This window comes from Anabrus simplex, chromosome 8, assembly GCF_040414725.1.
Source record: "Anabrus simplex isolate iqAnaSimp1 chromosome 8, ASM4041472v1, whole genome shotgun sequence".
NCBI lineage: Eukaryota > Metazoa > Arthropoda > Insecta > Orthoptera > Tettigoniidae > Anabrus > Anabrus simplex.
This window is the reverse complement of record NC_090272.1, coordinates 41,379,763-41,393,254: the sequence shown is the minus strand read 5'-3', so window position 1 is coordinate 41,393,254 and position 13,492 is coordinate 41,379,763. Positions and strand designations below refer to the sequence as shown.

General features: G+C 41.3%; 1 protein-coding gene across 1 annotated transcript in view; it reads right to left on the bottom strand.

Moving 5' to 3' along the window:
- LOC136879109 (progestin and adipoQ receptor family member 3) overlaps positions 1-9,668 on the bottom strand; it is a 180,741-nt gene extending 171,073 nt beyond the window's left edge. Inside the window, exon 1 of the mRNA XM_067152851.2 lies at positions 9,554-9,668. The gene's annotated coding sequence lies outside the window, so the exon portion shown is untranslated. The remainder of the gene's footprint in view (positions 1-9,553) is intronic.
- Positions 9,669-13,492: the final 3,824 nt, after the last annotated feature.

The following is a 13,492-nucleotide window of genomic DNA, read 5'->3' as shown; positions in this document are numbered from 1 at the left end:
CCACGTGAAGATACCATGCCTCGCCTAAACTATAAGGTCTCATTATCTTAATAACTTGTGTTTACGTAAATCCTGATGTGATAAATTTAAAGAAAAAACATGCAATATACTTAAATATAAATTGCTGTCACTCTACGGTCGCAATTATCCTAAGAATGCCCCCAATCCGTATGGATTATATTCACAAGTACAATTTGTAACATTCGCTTAGCTCGCCTCAATTGATCAGCTGATTGGCTTGGCGCGCTTTCTGCAGTATGGCCTGTATATTACGAAGGCAATGGAGAAACTCACTGTAGTTACAAAATGCTGTGAAGGTGTGATGCGCACATGCATGACTTTTCACTGTAGGGACACTGATACAAGTGAACTGTGTTGATATTCAGACTGCAGTACACTAGGAAATCTTGCATTACAATACAGAACAAGAACAATATGATCAAGGTGAACAGTTTTACAGCGAATTGTATATTCAGTTTACAATCTAAAATCAAATTTTCAAGGCTTCTTAAGAAATAGAATCACAGATTTTGGTTTTATGGCGCTGAATGTTTGTTTAGTTTATTGTCAGTTTCAGTTAATTTACATTTTTCGAAAGTTCGAGGGCGCGGGCTAGTGTGGGTGTTATTCTACCGCTCCCACCCACAGGATGTTACCGACACGAGACTGACGTATCTGAACACTTTCAAATACCACCGGACTAAGCCAGGATCGAACCTGCCAAGTTAGGGTCAGAAAGCCAGCGCCTCAACCGCCTGATCCCCCTGTGGGTGGGGGCAGTAGAATAACACCCACGGTATCCCCTGCCTGTCGTAAGAGGCGAAAAAAGGGGCCTCAGGGGCTCTGAACTTTGGAGCGTGGTTTAGCGACCACGGAGCCCTTAGCTGAGTCCTGGAATTGCTTCCACTTACTTGTGCCAGACTCCTCACTTTCATCTATCCTATCCGACCTCCCTTGGTCAACTCTTGTCCTTTTCCGACCCCGACGCTATTAGGTTTGCGAGGGCTAGGGAGTCTCATTTTCACGCCCTTCGTGGTTCTTGTCTTCCTTTGGCCGATGCCTTCATTTTCCGAAGTGTTAAGTCCATTCTATTTTTTCTCTGATTAGTGTTATATAGAGGATGGTTCCCCAGTTGTACTTCCTCTTAAAACAATAATCACCACCACCACCTCAACCGTTTGAGCCACTCAACCCGGCTCTTATTATGAAAGTTATAATAGGTATATAGGCCTACATGGGGTGATATCGTAATTCAACATAAACATTCCTGTCATTTGAAGCAGCGAATAGTCTTCTAAGCTACCACAGTCGTAATCGTGGTACTACATGTAATATGAACTTTTTTTTGCTATTGGCTTTACGTCGCACCGACACAGATAGATCTTACGGTGACGATGGGACAAGAAAGGGCTAGGACTGGGAAGGAAGCGGTCTTGGCCTTAATTAAAGTACAGCCCCAGCATTTGCCTGGTGTGAAAATGGGAAACCACGGAAAATCATCTTCAGGGCTGCCGACAGTGGAGATCGAACCCACTATCTCCCGAATACTGGATACTGGCCGCACTTAAGCGACTGCAGCTATCGAGCTCGGTAAATACGAACTTTATGATATATGCGATATGCATCTGTTGGAAATGGATTAACCTACACATCAGTCTCAAAATAATGATGGCGGCACATTACTTGAATTCGGAATGCAGAGATTTTTTTTTTTTTTTTTTTGCTGTAGATTAGTCCGGAACCAAAGAGCTGCAATCGGGTGGATAAACAATTCAACAAGGTTAAGTTTGGTGATCACCGGGAGAGTTACCAGTGCGCTTAGGGGCACGCACCTGTGACCTCGCATTCGGGAGATAGTCGGTTCGAATCCCACTGTCGGCAGCCCTGAAGATGCTTTTCCGTGGTTTCCCATTTTCATACCAGGAAAATGCTGGGGCTGTACCTTAATTAAGAAGGCCACGGCCGCTTCCTTCCCATTCTTAGGCCTTTCCTGCCCCATGGTCGCCATAAAACCTATCTGTGTCGGTGCGACGTTAAGCAAATAGCAACAAAAAAAAAAAAAAAAAAAAAAAAAAAAAAAAAAAGTTTGGTGATCCTTGATTCAAGATCTCTCTGACTGTCCGTGTTAAAATTGTAATAAAACAGTACAGGAAAGTGTCATTTCCCATGCTGTCTTGAGTACGGGGAGAAGGCAAGAAATCAACATAACAGATTAAATTATATGGGACAGGCCTGGCTTTAGAACGTTGGCGAACAATCATTTCGCTGAAAAATCCAAGATGTGAACCACACTGCATGGAGGGAAGAAAAAATTGTATCCAGAAGATGAAGAAGAGATTCTAGGAAGAAAAGAGAGCAAATTCATCGGCTAAATAAGTTCAGTCACGCTCTTTAGTTGGGCATAACGTTAATAATAATACCTCAGTAGATGCAGGACAAAAGTAGGGGCTTACAACAGAGAAAGTAGGGAAACCACAGGAATTACGATCTTATTTAGTAAATAACTAGAACAGCGTGAGGAGCTCGTGTTACGTGGCCGTGACACAGGCAGGTCAAGTATCAGCCAATTGTATAACTGACACTTGATTGATTCTATCAGCCAAGTGGCGCACTCCACTGTGTTCGTCTGCACCATTCTCCCTACCAGAATATTCTTCTTCTAGAGAAGGTCAGAGTTCTTTCGCCTTTTCGCGTAGAATACGGTCAATAGTTTGAGGCCCACACACACACAGCATTCCTTCCACATAAATATGTCTCATGGCTGGGGCTCACCTGAAATAGCGATACAAAATGTGTGAGGCGATGTTACCTAGCAACCGTTCAGGCCATGACTGAGAGACATATTATCAAACACGGCGATAGAGTATAGATGGTCCAAGACAATTACATCAGACCGTAGTCCAGGTAAAACTTGGCGGACATCGGTGGGCGATATGAGAGGTTGAGGGGAAGGTTATACATGTTTATTCCGAGTCACCTAAATAAAGATCACAAGTCGAACGTCATGAAATGCAACTCCCCCCCCCCCCCCCTGGCACTATAGCCCTTGAAGGGCCTTGGCCTACCAAGCGACCGCTGCTCAGCCCGAAGGCCTGCAGATTACGAGGTGTCGTGGGGTCAGCACGACGAATCCTCTCGGCCGTTATTCTTGGCTTTCTAGACCGGTGAAATGCAACTCACTAACTCAAATTATGAATAAGTAAACACCAAAAGTAGCGTTATCGCGTGTTGTAAATCTAAATATAATTTCAGAGGGGAAAATAACGAAGGGAGAATTATTGTATCAACAAAGCAAAGCAAAGTCACCTCCGTACAGGCCATGAAGGCCCTTAGAGAAGTGGAAGATAAAGGCTTCCACCACTGTTAACCTCGGCACGTGATGGGGTAGAGTGGTTAGCTCTACGCCCGGCCGCCTTTGCTCTCAGGAATTAACCTGGTACTCATTTGGTGTAGGCTGAGTGAACCTCATATGCACCTCCGGAAGTTGAAATCTCGTTTCTTAAATTTTACGACTTCCTGACGGGGATTCGAACCGACGTCCTTCCGGGCGAACCGCGCACGCCTTTACCGCCTCGGCCAGGCAGCCCCTATTATTGTATCAACGTCAGGTTGAAACAGACACACAGTATAAAAATATTTCACATAGGAAACTCCGGTCAGCAAATGAGATATATAGATGTCAACAAAGAACATTATTAACCTTACATGAAATACTGTGCAACACCACCATTAACCATAGCCCATTATGTTAACCACGCAAACAAATTTCTCCAAGAAAATTTCAACCCTAAAAATCCAACTGTATTTTTGAGTAGGTACAAGCGATATTTGTATGAGACACTCGTCACTTTAAAACTCACCACAATTGATGGCACAATTGTATTTTATATAAAAAAAAGAACATATTCACTCACGGCAATTGGGGTTAGGTTTAGTTCACCCACGTTCATTGTAAAACGTTGAAAATTAATTACATCATTCTTGCACCACCGATTAAGATTTTTTTTTTTTTTTTTTGCTATGGGCTTTACGTCGCACCGACACAGATATGTCTTATGACGACGATGGGGTAGGATAGGCCTAGGAGTTGGAACGAAGCGGCCGTGGGATTCGAACGCACGATCTCCCGGATGCAAGGTCACAGCCGCGTGCCTCTACGCGCACGGCCAACTCGCCCGGTCCGATTAAGATTAATTTAGTCTCTAAATAATAAATCTTGGTCATGATTTTCCGTATCTTTCCGGGACTGATTTAATTTTCTTTGTAGTAAGGTACGTTGGCTGATAAGGCAAATGCTAGGATAGGTATTATTAGTTTTAACTTCAGAAGTTTGCGCGGTACTCGAATTAGATCACCACCTTCTATGGGTATATACTATCTTCCATTACAATACATTTGATTTCAAAAATGATAAAATGATTAATGCGCACAAATTATTAGGCCTATCATTCGGTTCGAAGTTTTCCTTACGAGTGCTCTTAACCCAATTTTGCCTTAATAGACTACTAGGTCTTTTGGAAACGAGATCACTTACATCCAGGCGCACTGCACATTAAACTATAAACATATTGCATAGGTAATTAAAAAGAAAGAAAATACTTTCAGAGAAGAACACGAGAGTCAACATTAACGTAATCACCACCGATGCTGTTGGAATAAATGAGCTCTTTGAGAACAAACAGCTTCTTGCGACACTGAAAGAGGATCTATAACCTTCTTAAGACTATACAATGTACGATTAATGATATTCAAATTTCAATAAACATTTGGTAACAACACGACTTACACAAATCAAAACAAACGCATGCTAGCACTCCAGCTGCCGCCATTATGGACAGTTTCAATAAGTCGGTTAAGGTCTGAGGTATTGTAGTTGGTCTTGGATGGTCGATGTGATCTTGCAGGCTGTGATGTGAAGTACTAATGGATGGCCATGACTGAGAGACATACAGAAGGCTCTTTTATCAGAGGCCTCACACTCGAGAGACCTGATTATTTCGTTCCTGGTAGTTTGACATGCCCTCAGTTAGTTTCCGCCTTTCGATGCACTGGACTCGCCTCCAAATTCCATACATACAGTATGTCTCTTGCAAACCATCCTTAGATGAAAATAAAGAAATCGCTATCAAATTAAGTTTCATTTGTTGAAACACATATTTATGATCATTTGATTTTCACACAGGAAATCTGACACGATTCTTTTGGAGGGTGGGGGGCCAAATCAGAAAGCTAATGTTGTCCAGTGTTGACATTTGATATTGAAATATAAACTAGATAAGGTTATGCCTTAATGTTGTAGTGGTTTTGCAAAGGCAGGATTAGAAGTGGAACCTAGAATACATTCACGGTCCAAGTGCACCCTCTTTATTATTATTATTATTATTATTATTATTATTATTATTATTATTATTATTATTATTATTATTATTATTATTATTATTATTATTATTATCTTTCTCCATAAGGTCTTCCAGGGACCGCGTGACATTCGTCCTCTGTTGTTCCTTCCTCCTCCTCCTCCTCCTCCTCCTCCTCCTCCTCCTCTTCCTCAATTCTCCTTCATCTACTCACTATGCCTACTTTTCTTCTCCTCGAACCATTTTGAACCTGTTTTCTTTCCCTCCCGAACTTGGAATCCTTCCATTTTTAACATTTTCTTTCTATAAAGTTCTCTCTCTCTGTTACTCCTTCTTCCCTTAGATTGATTCTTTCCAAATCTTTCTTGACTTCATGAATCCAGGTTGTTGTTGACTTCTTGTTCCAAAGATGACTGAAGATCTGTTTGATCAACATGTTTTCATCCATTTTGTATAAACATTCAAAAAATATCAATCGCCTCTTCCGCATTGTTTCTGTTACGTTTTCTACATTCCGGTACTTTATCATTACTTCTTGATTTCCAGAGTTCTGTAGCCCTTAGCGGATCGAGCATTTTCCGTATCATTTTTCTTACCAGTACTTCTTATTTCTTCAGCTTGTAATTCAGTACTAGACATTCACTCGCCGGTTTGATGACTGTGTTGTAGTGTTCTACTTTGAGGGTTTTCTTTTTTTCTTTCTTTTTTTACGTCGCATCGACACAGATATGTCTTATGGCGACGATGGGATAGGAATGGCCTGGAAAGTGGAAGGAAGCGGCCGTGGCCTTAATTAAGGTACAGCCCCGGCATTTGCCTGGTGTGAAAATGAGAAACCACGGAAAACCATCTTCAGGGCTGCCGACAGTGGGGCTCGAATCAACTATCTCCCAATTACTGGATACTGTGAGGTTTTTAGATAAACACTTTTTGTTGTATATATTCCTATTTATACCATCTTGGCGGTGTAGGGGTAGCGTGCCTGCCTCTTACCCGGCGGCCGCGGGTTCGATTCCTGGGCAGGTCAGGGATTATTTATCTGGGCCTGAGGGCTGGTTCGAGGTCCACTCAGCATACGTGATTAGAATTGAGGAACTATCTGATGGTGAGGTAGCGGCCCCGGTCTAGAAAGCCAAGAATAATGGTCGAGAGGATTCGTCGTGCTGACCACACGACGCCTCGTAATCTGCAGGCCTTCGGGTTGAGTGGCGATCGCTTGGTAGGCCAAGGCCCTTCAAGGGCTGTAGTGCCATGGGGTTCATCTTTCCATCTTATGAATCCTTTCTTTTACAGTGGATTTTTCCAAACCATTTCCTTGAATTGTTTTTCTCCAATAGTTGAATTATTTACCTTCCTTATTCGATCAATGTGTGTTATTAGAAATTCTGGAGCATTTTTTACATTTGCCATAAATTTGTTTTTTTTTTTTTTTTTTTCCTACAGAAATTCTTAAACATGTTCTGTTGGCTATTTCTTCCGAGAGATTGATTGTATTGCTGCTTTATTTTTAGGTTTTCTGAAAGTATGGCAAACTCATCTGCAAATTCTAGACAGTTTATTTCAACACCTCTGTTCTTTCTTCCCATGTTATTGGTGACAGCTTCTGTTCTTTCAGTTTTTTATTCCAAATACTTACTATTTTCTCCAAAACGTAATTGAACAGGAGTGGAGATAAACCGTCATCTTGCCTTACACCCGTATTTATTTTGAATGGTTTAGATATTTCACCCATTATTCTTATTAAAACTGTAGAGTACACTGCTTTTGTTTACAGTCGAGTGCTTGCAATACAGTGTGCTGAGTCAGGATACGTGCTTTCAGCATAGCATTGAGGCCAGCGGATTCATTTAAAAGAGTGAAGTGTATTGTTTAGAACTATTACCAACCATTTTCATCACCTCTTTGTTTACAAGAAAAAGTAGCGAGTACAAAACGCTGATTCTAGCTTTTAAGGTTGAGTTACAAATGCTGTGGACAAGGGTTAAAAGAAAAAAGGAAAGCATTTTTGACATTCCTGCGAATACATTATCCAAAACGGAAAAACCTTCGCACTGCTACATTGTCTGCGCTACGCATAGAATCATAGATATGTTTTTGCGCGAGAGAGCGAGTACAGATTCTTTACTTGTTCCCCTCTTAGTAGCCTCTTACGACATTTTGATAATGGATTCTTTGACTCCACCCGCAGGGGAGATAAAGAGTTCCAATAAATGAATTAAAAACTGAGTGTATCTACAAAAACATTCTAGGCGTCGTAACTATGTTTCTCTTCTTTCTTTCTTTCTTTCTTTCTTTCTTTCTTTCTTTCTTTCTTTCTTTCTTTCTTAAAATGTTTACTCTTCAGGGTTCGTTTTTCCCTCGGGCTCAGCGAGGGATCCCACCTCTACCGCCTCTCACGGTATCCCCTGCCTGTCGTACGACGCGACTAAAAGGGGCCCCAGGGGCTCTGAACTTTGGAGTGTGGGTTGGCGACCACGGGGCCCTGAACTGAATCCTGGGATTGCTTCTAATTACTTGTGCCAGGCTCCTCACTTTCATCTACGCTATCGGACCTTCCTTGGTCAACTTTTGTTCTTTTCCGACCCCGACTCTATTAGGTTTCCGAGGGCTAGCGAGTCTTTCATTTTCACGCCATTCGTGGCCCTTGCCTTTCTTTGGCTGATACCTTCATTTTTCAAAGTGTCGGATCCATTCCCTTCTTTCTATCTGATTAGTGTTTTATAGAGGATGGTTGCCTAGTTGTACTTCCTCTTAAAACAACAATCACCACCACCACCTTAGTTACAGGAAGAAAGCGCATAGTGAGAAGAATGATGCAACTGACCTAGTATACATAGACGAACAATGGTTGCCATGGTTACATTAGCTTGATTACGCTAATTCCAGCATAAAAACAATTCCATATTAACAAACCCTATGGCCTTGGCGCGAATGAGTTCTCTGGGCCGTTATTCTTGATTTTCTAGACTGGGATCGCCATCTCACCGTCAGATAGCTCCTCAATTATTGTCACATAGGCTGAATAGATCTCGAACCAGCACTCAGAGACTGATAAAAATCTCTGAATGACTGGGAATTGAACCTGGAGCTTCCAGATAAAAGAGATGCATGCTATTCCCATCCCACGGGGCCGATGTACACTACTTATAGTTCTACTGCATATTTGTGCGAAACTGTTATATAACAAATCATGAATCATATCAATATTTCTATTATTTTCTTGACAGAACGTATCATTAATGTGTTGTACACGTTTTACACGCATATCTCGATTTTTTTTTCCACTGAGAACCTGGGTTCTTCAAGTGAAGAACAAGGTGAAAGATTGCACAAAGATATAAAGGAGATTGAGGAAGATATCAATGATGATGGAATATCAACAAGCTTGCTCAAGATAATCTATACATAGAAGAACTTTCACCAAAAAAAAAAAATAATAATAATAATAATACACGACGATGACAGTAACAAATACAGATGTACAGATACACTGACAATTAAGTCCGGCTTCATTGCGTGCTGGCCTTTGGTCCAGCGGGTTCCGAGTTCGATTCCCGACCGGGTCGGAGATTTTAATCGCGTCTGATTAGTTCTTTTGGCCCGGTGACTGGGTGTTTGTGTTTGTCCCAACACCTTCATCTTCATATTCAGACAACACACTACACTAGCAACCACCACAGAAACACGCAATAGTGATTACAACCCTCAATGTAGAGTTGGTGTCAGGAAGGGCATCCGGCCATAAAATAGGGACAAATTCACATGTGCAGGACAGCCCGTACCCGCAACCCCCCAGATGTGGGAAAAACAATGAAAATACGCAGATTATGACTGGCTTTGATACAAGAAAAAGTCACAAACTTTGCCAATATTTACACGTGAGAAATGAGGCCGATATCAGTTACTTGTAAACTATACGGGTGTTTTTGCATATATTTCAACAGACTCCTTATTCTTTTTGTATTTTAAATGCTTGGATTTAGAAAGCGGATGTTCATTAAAACGAGACACGTTTGCAAAATATAAACATTCCTTACGAGATAGCAAAAAACGAATTAGATTCTCAGACTAAACCCACCAGTGTTATGTTGAATAACTTAATTTGGTACAGGCAGCATTCATGAAGTGAAATTCACAAGTTAGTGTTAAAAGGCATCGAGTTTCTCTTTCACGTAAAAGAAGTGTGACCGTCTTACCTGCGCTGCAGTAATCTCTCCACCTGCTGAACTGACAAGTCCACGGCACTCGAGACAAACACGACACGAGAAGCTAATCGGCCGTTTCTCCTCACAGAACTGAACTCGACTTGACCATCAGCTGTTCGTCTGACAGTTACACGTCGACAGATGGCAGCACTGCCCGTGCTTCGCCACGCAACCTGTTCCTTTGTGGACACCTGCCGCAAATCAAGCCCAGTGCTAACTTTGGTTTCTCTTAATAATAATAATATTAATGTTATTGGCCTTACGTCCTACTAACTACTTTTACGTTTATTGAAGACGCGAGTGTGCCGGAATTCAGTCCAGCAGGGTTTCTTTTACGTGCTAGTAAATCTACCGACACGAGGCTGACGTATTTGAGGACCTTCAAATACCACCGGACTGAGCCAGGATCGAACCTCTCAAATTGCGGTCAGAAGGCCAGTGCCTCAACCGCCTGAGCCACTCAGTCCGGCATTGCTTGTTCTTCTTGGCCTTCTCCCAATTTCCTGGGGCCAGGACTTTGAATGGACATAGCCCAGATTTACGACCAGATGCTCTTCCTGTCGCCAAGCCTATATGGAGAGATATATGTGTTTCTGTGGTGGTTTGTAATGTGATGTGTTCAGAGTTGGGAAGTAATCGAGTAATGTATGTACGTTAAGTGCTCAGCCCGGAGGCTGGTTTTATCCTCAACAGTTCCACCATCAGCTGTCATAGGTGTCACTGAAGAGGCGTACTAGGGAAATGAGAAGTGAGGTAGTTTCCCGTTGCTTTCCTCACTGAGCCAGAAGTTGCTATTACATATCAGTCTGCCAAGCCCACTAAAATGAACGCACCAACTGACCCTATAAGCAATATTTTCGCATCGTCCATGACAGGGACTGGCTGCATAAGGAATGACATTACTAGCATCGCTCATACCTCAGTCACTCCCATGTTGTTAAAGCCAAGGATGAGACTGAGACAGGTCAATGAAAGTAACAAAATTGCTCTAGCCCATACCTGAAGACATGGTGCACTGAGAACACTACGTCTTGCCAGCAAAGGCATAATTGAGTAAAAGTAACTTACTTGTAACGATTACTTTCTTGTAGTATTTAATTGTAACGATTACTTTCTTGTAGTTTTGATTGTAGCAATTACTTTCTTGTAGTTTTTTTATTGTAACTGTACCGGCTGGTACACCTATACGCCGCACATTTGAATTTTCCGCCTTTAAGTACTCCTCTACAGGAGAAACTCTGAACTTTAACAACTGTATCAACTCATAGGTTTTCTCAGAAGATGTCACTACCGTAAATGTTGTGATTACGAAGTTGTCAATACTGTGTGGATTTCAACTTGTTTTGTTTTCTATTGATCAAGAAGTGTGGACATTCTCTTATAGATGTCTCTACTAAAAAACTATGATCATGCACCCTGGTGCGAAGTGAAGGAACTTTTCTTGAAGATATATTGTACTCATAAGTTTTCCTATAACTAAATTTCGTTCTTTCACTTGTCGGTTGGCAATATTAAGATTTTCTTTCCGCTAGTTTTAAAGTTAGCCAATCAAATTTTTCTGTAATTAATTTTTGACCAATCGTGACTTTCTTCTTCAATTTTGATGTGTAACTTTTAGCTAGCCAATAAAAGCCTGTGGGTGTGGCTGTTTTATTAATAAAATGTCTCGAATCTTCCCCGAGAGTATAAAAACTCCTGATTTTCTTGTCTCTCGGCCACTCGAATAACATCTAGCCTAGTGTATGGAAGTGTAGCAGGAGGCGGGAAGCGCCTCTTTCATCCGGCAGCAGCTCTTCAACAAGGTAATGGCCACTTAACATCTTTATTTCTTGCTAGCTCAGCAGACTAAACCGCGGGGAAGGTCCGAAACCTTTACTATGTAACCTGTCTTGAAACATGTAATTTGCCGTCGTTTTTGTAAAACTTCACATATCTTTAACTGTAAAACGGGGATAGAGAGTGCTTTACCCTCTTGAGCTCCCCTTCATTTTTGGTTTGAGGTGACTACGTTTTGTAACTGTTTCTTCCCTTCTGTAATGTCTTAAAGTTTTCTCATACGAGTCACCTCCATGGTTTGGGATTAGCCCCTGTTTTTTCGGCCCAGTGCCTCTTAGGTTTTAAAGGTTTCATTTAGGAGTGCAAGTACACGCCTCCATTCTATTTTGCATTTTGGGCCATTTACTTAACCTATTCTTTTTCAACGAAGGCCCAGTAGGTTGGGTACAAGATACCCCTGTTTCTTTGTAAGTGTGCCTTGAGGGCAGTTGATAGTAATGTTTGTTGTTGCCTTTGATAGGCTCAGAAATTTGAGAGCGGGTCAGCTCTTTCTTGTGTTTGAAAAGTGCCTCTGGGAGGCTTGAGGTTAAAAGTTGGGAGCAAGTGCTCCTTGAATGAAGGGGTTTTCTGCCCTTTGAATAAATCCATGCCTGGGTAAAGTTGGGCTAGTAGCTCAAGGATTGTAAATTGGGGCTCGAAGCCCAGAACTGGTTAAGATCCCTGAACTTGTGCTTTCGTTTATAAAAAGTATATCTTGTACCTGATTTTGTTATTTCACCTAGTGAAAAGTTGTAAAATCTTGTTGTCTATTGAAAACATAATCTTCGGTTAAATTTTAAGTTTTGGTTTCATATTGTGGATAGACCCATTTCAGCCCGCACCTTCTTTCACCTCTGCATTCCACGGGTAACCCCGTAACAGTAACGAATACTTTCTTGTAGTTTTTGATTGTAGCAATTACTTTCTTGTAGTTTTTTTATTGTAACGATTACTTTCTTGTAGTTTTTGATTGTAGCAATTATTTTCTTGTAGTTTTTAATTGTAACGATTACTTTCGTGTAGTTTTTTATTGTAGCAATTACTTTCTTGTAGTTTTTGATTGTAGCAATTACTTTCTTGTAGTTTTTTATTGTAACGATTACTTTCTTGTAGTTTTAGGCGACTAAAAGGGGCCCCAAGGGCTCTGAACTTTGATGTGTGGGTTGGCGACCACGGAGCCCATAGCTGAGTCCTGGTATTGCTTCTACTTACTTGTGCCAGGGTCCTCACTTTCATCTATCCTTTTCGACCTCTCTTGGTCAACTCTTGTTCTTTTCCGACCCCGACGCTATTAGGTTTGCGAGGGCCAGGGAGTCTTTCATTTTCACGCCCTTCATGGCCCTTTTCTTCCTTTGGCCGATATCTTCATGTTTCGAAGTGTCAGATCCCTTCCATTTTTCCTCTCTGATTAGTGTTATATAGAGGATGGTTGCCCAGTTGTACTTCCTCTTAAAACAATAATCGCCACCACCACCACCTTACCTACTAGGGTAAGTGTACCATTAATCGGCACCTTAAGAGGAACCGCGTTACATCATCATGTGTAAAGTCTTTAATTTCTACAATACTGGTTGCAACTTACATTGATATGGCACATAAATACCTTTGTATTCGAAAGGATATATTCAAGTGCTTGCACGGACAACCCGTTCATTTCAAAATAATTTATTTTACTAGATGCACCCCTTGTACCAATGATCGGCAGCGCAAGAAAAGCTGAGACCCGGTTATCGGCACTCAAATGTACCATTAATCGGCAGTGGCAACTAAAATGTGGTTAAGTCAAGACAGATTTAATTTCTACCTTAATATTACAAAATTTCACCCTAAAAATTGAAACAGTATGTTCACTATTAAATCACCATTAAGTAACACGCACAAGGATACATTTCATTACACCACAGATTTGTGGTCTTAAGTACAGTAAGCCTATCAAAACAACGTTTAGCTTTAATTGACATAATATTATAATCAGGCGTACGTTTCTTTCATATGAAACACTGACACTGAAAGGTTTATTCATTTACACAACCGTGGCATGTGAAAGTCATGGAAGCCCTTTTCTTATTGATACTGCAGCACTCTTCATGAAACCATGTTTTGCACTGCATGCAC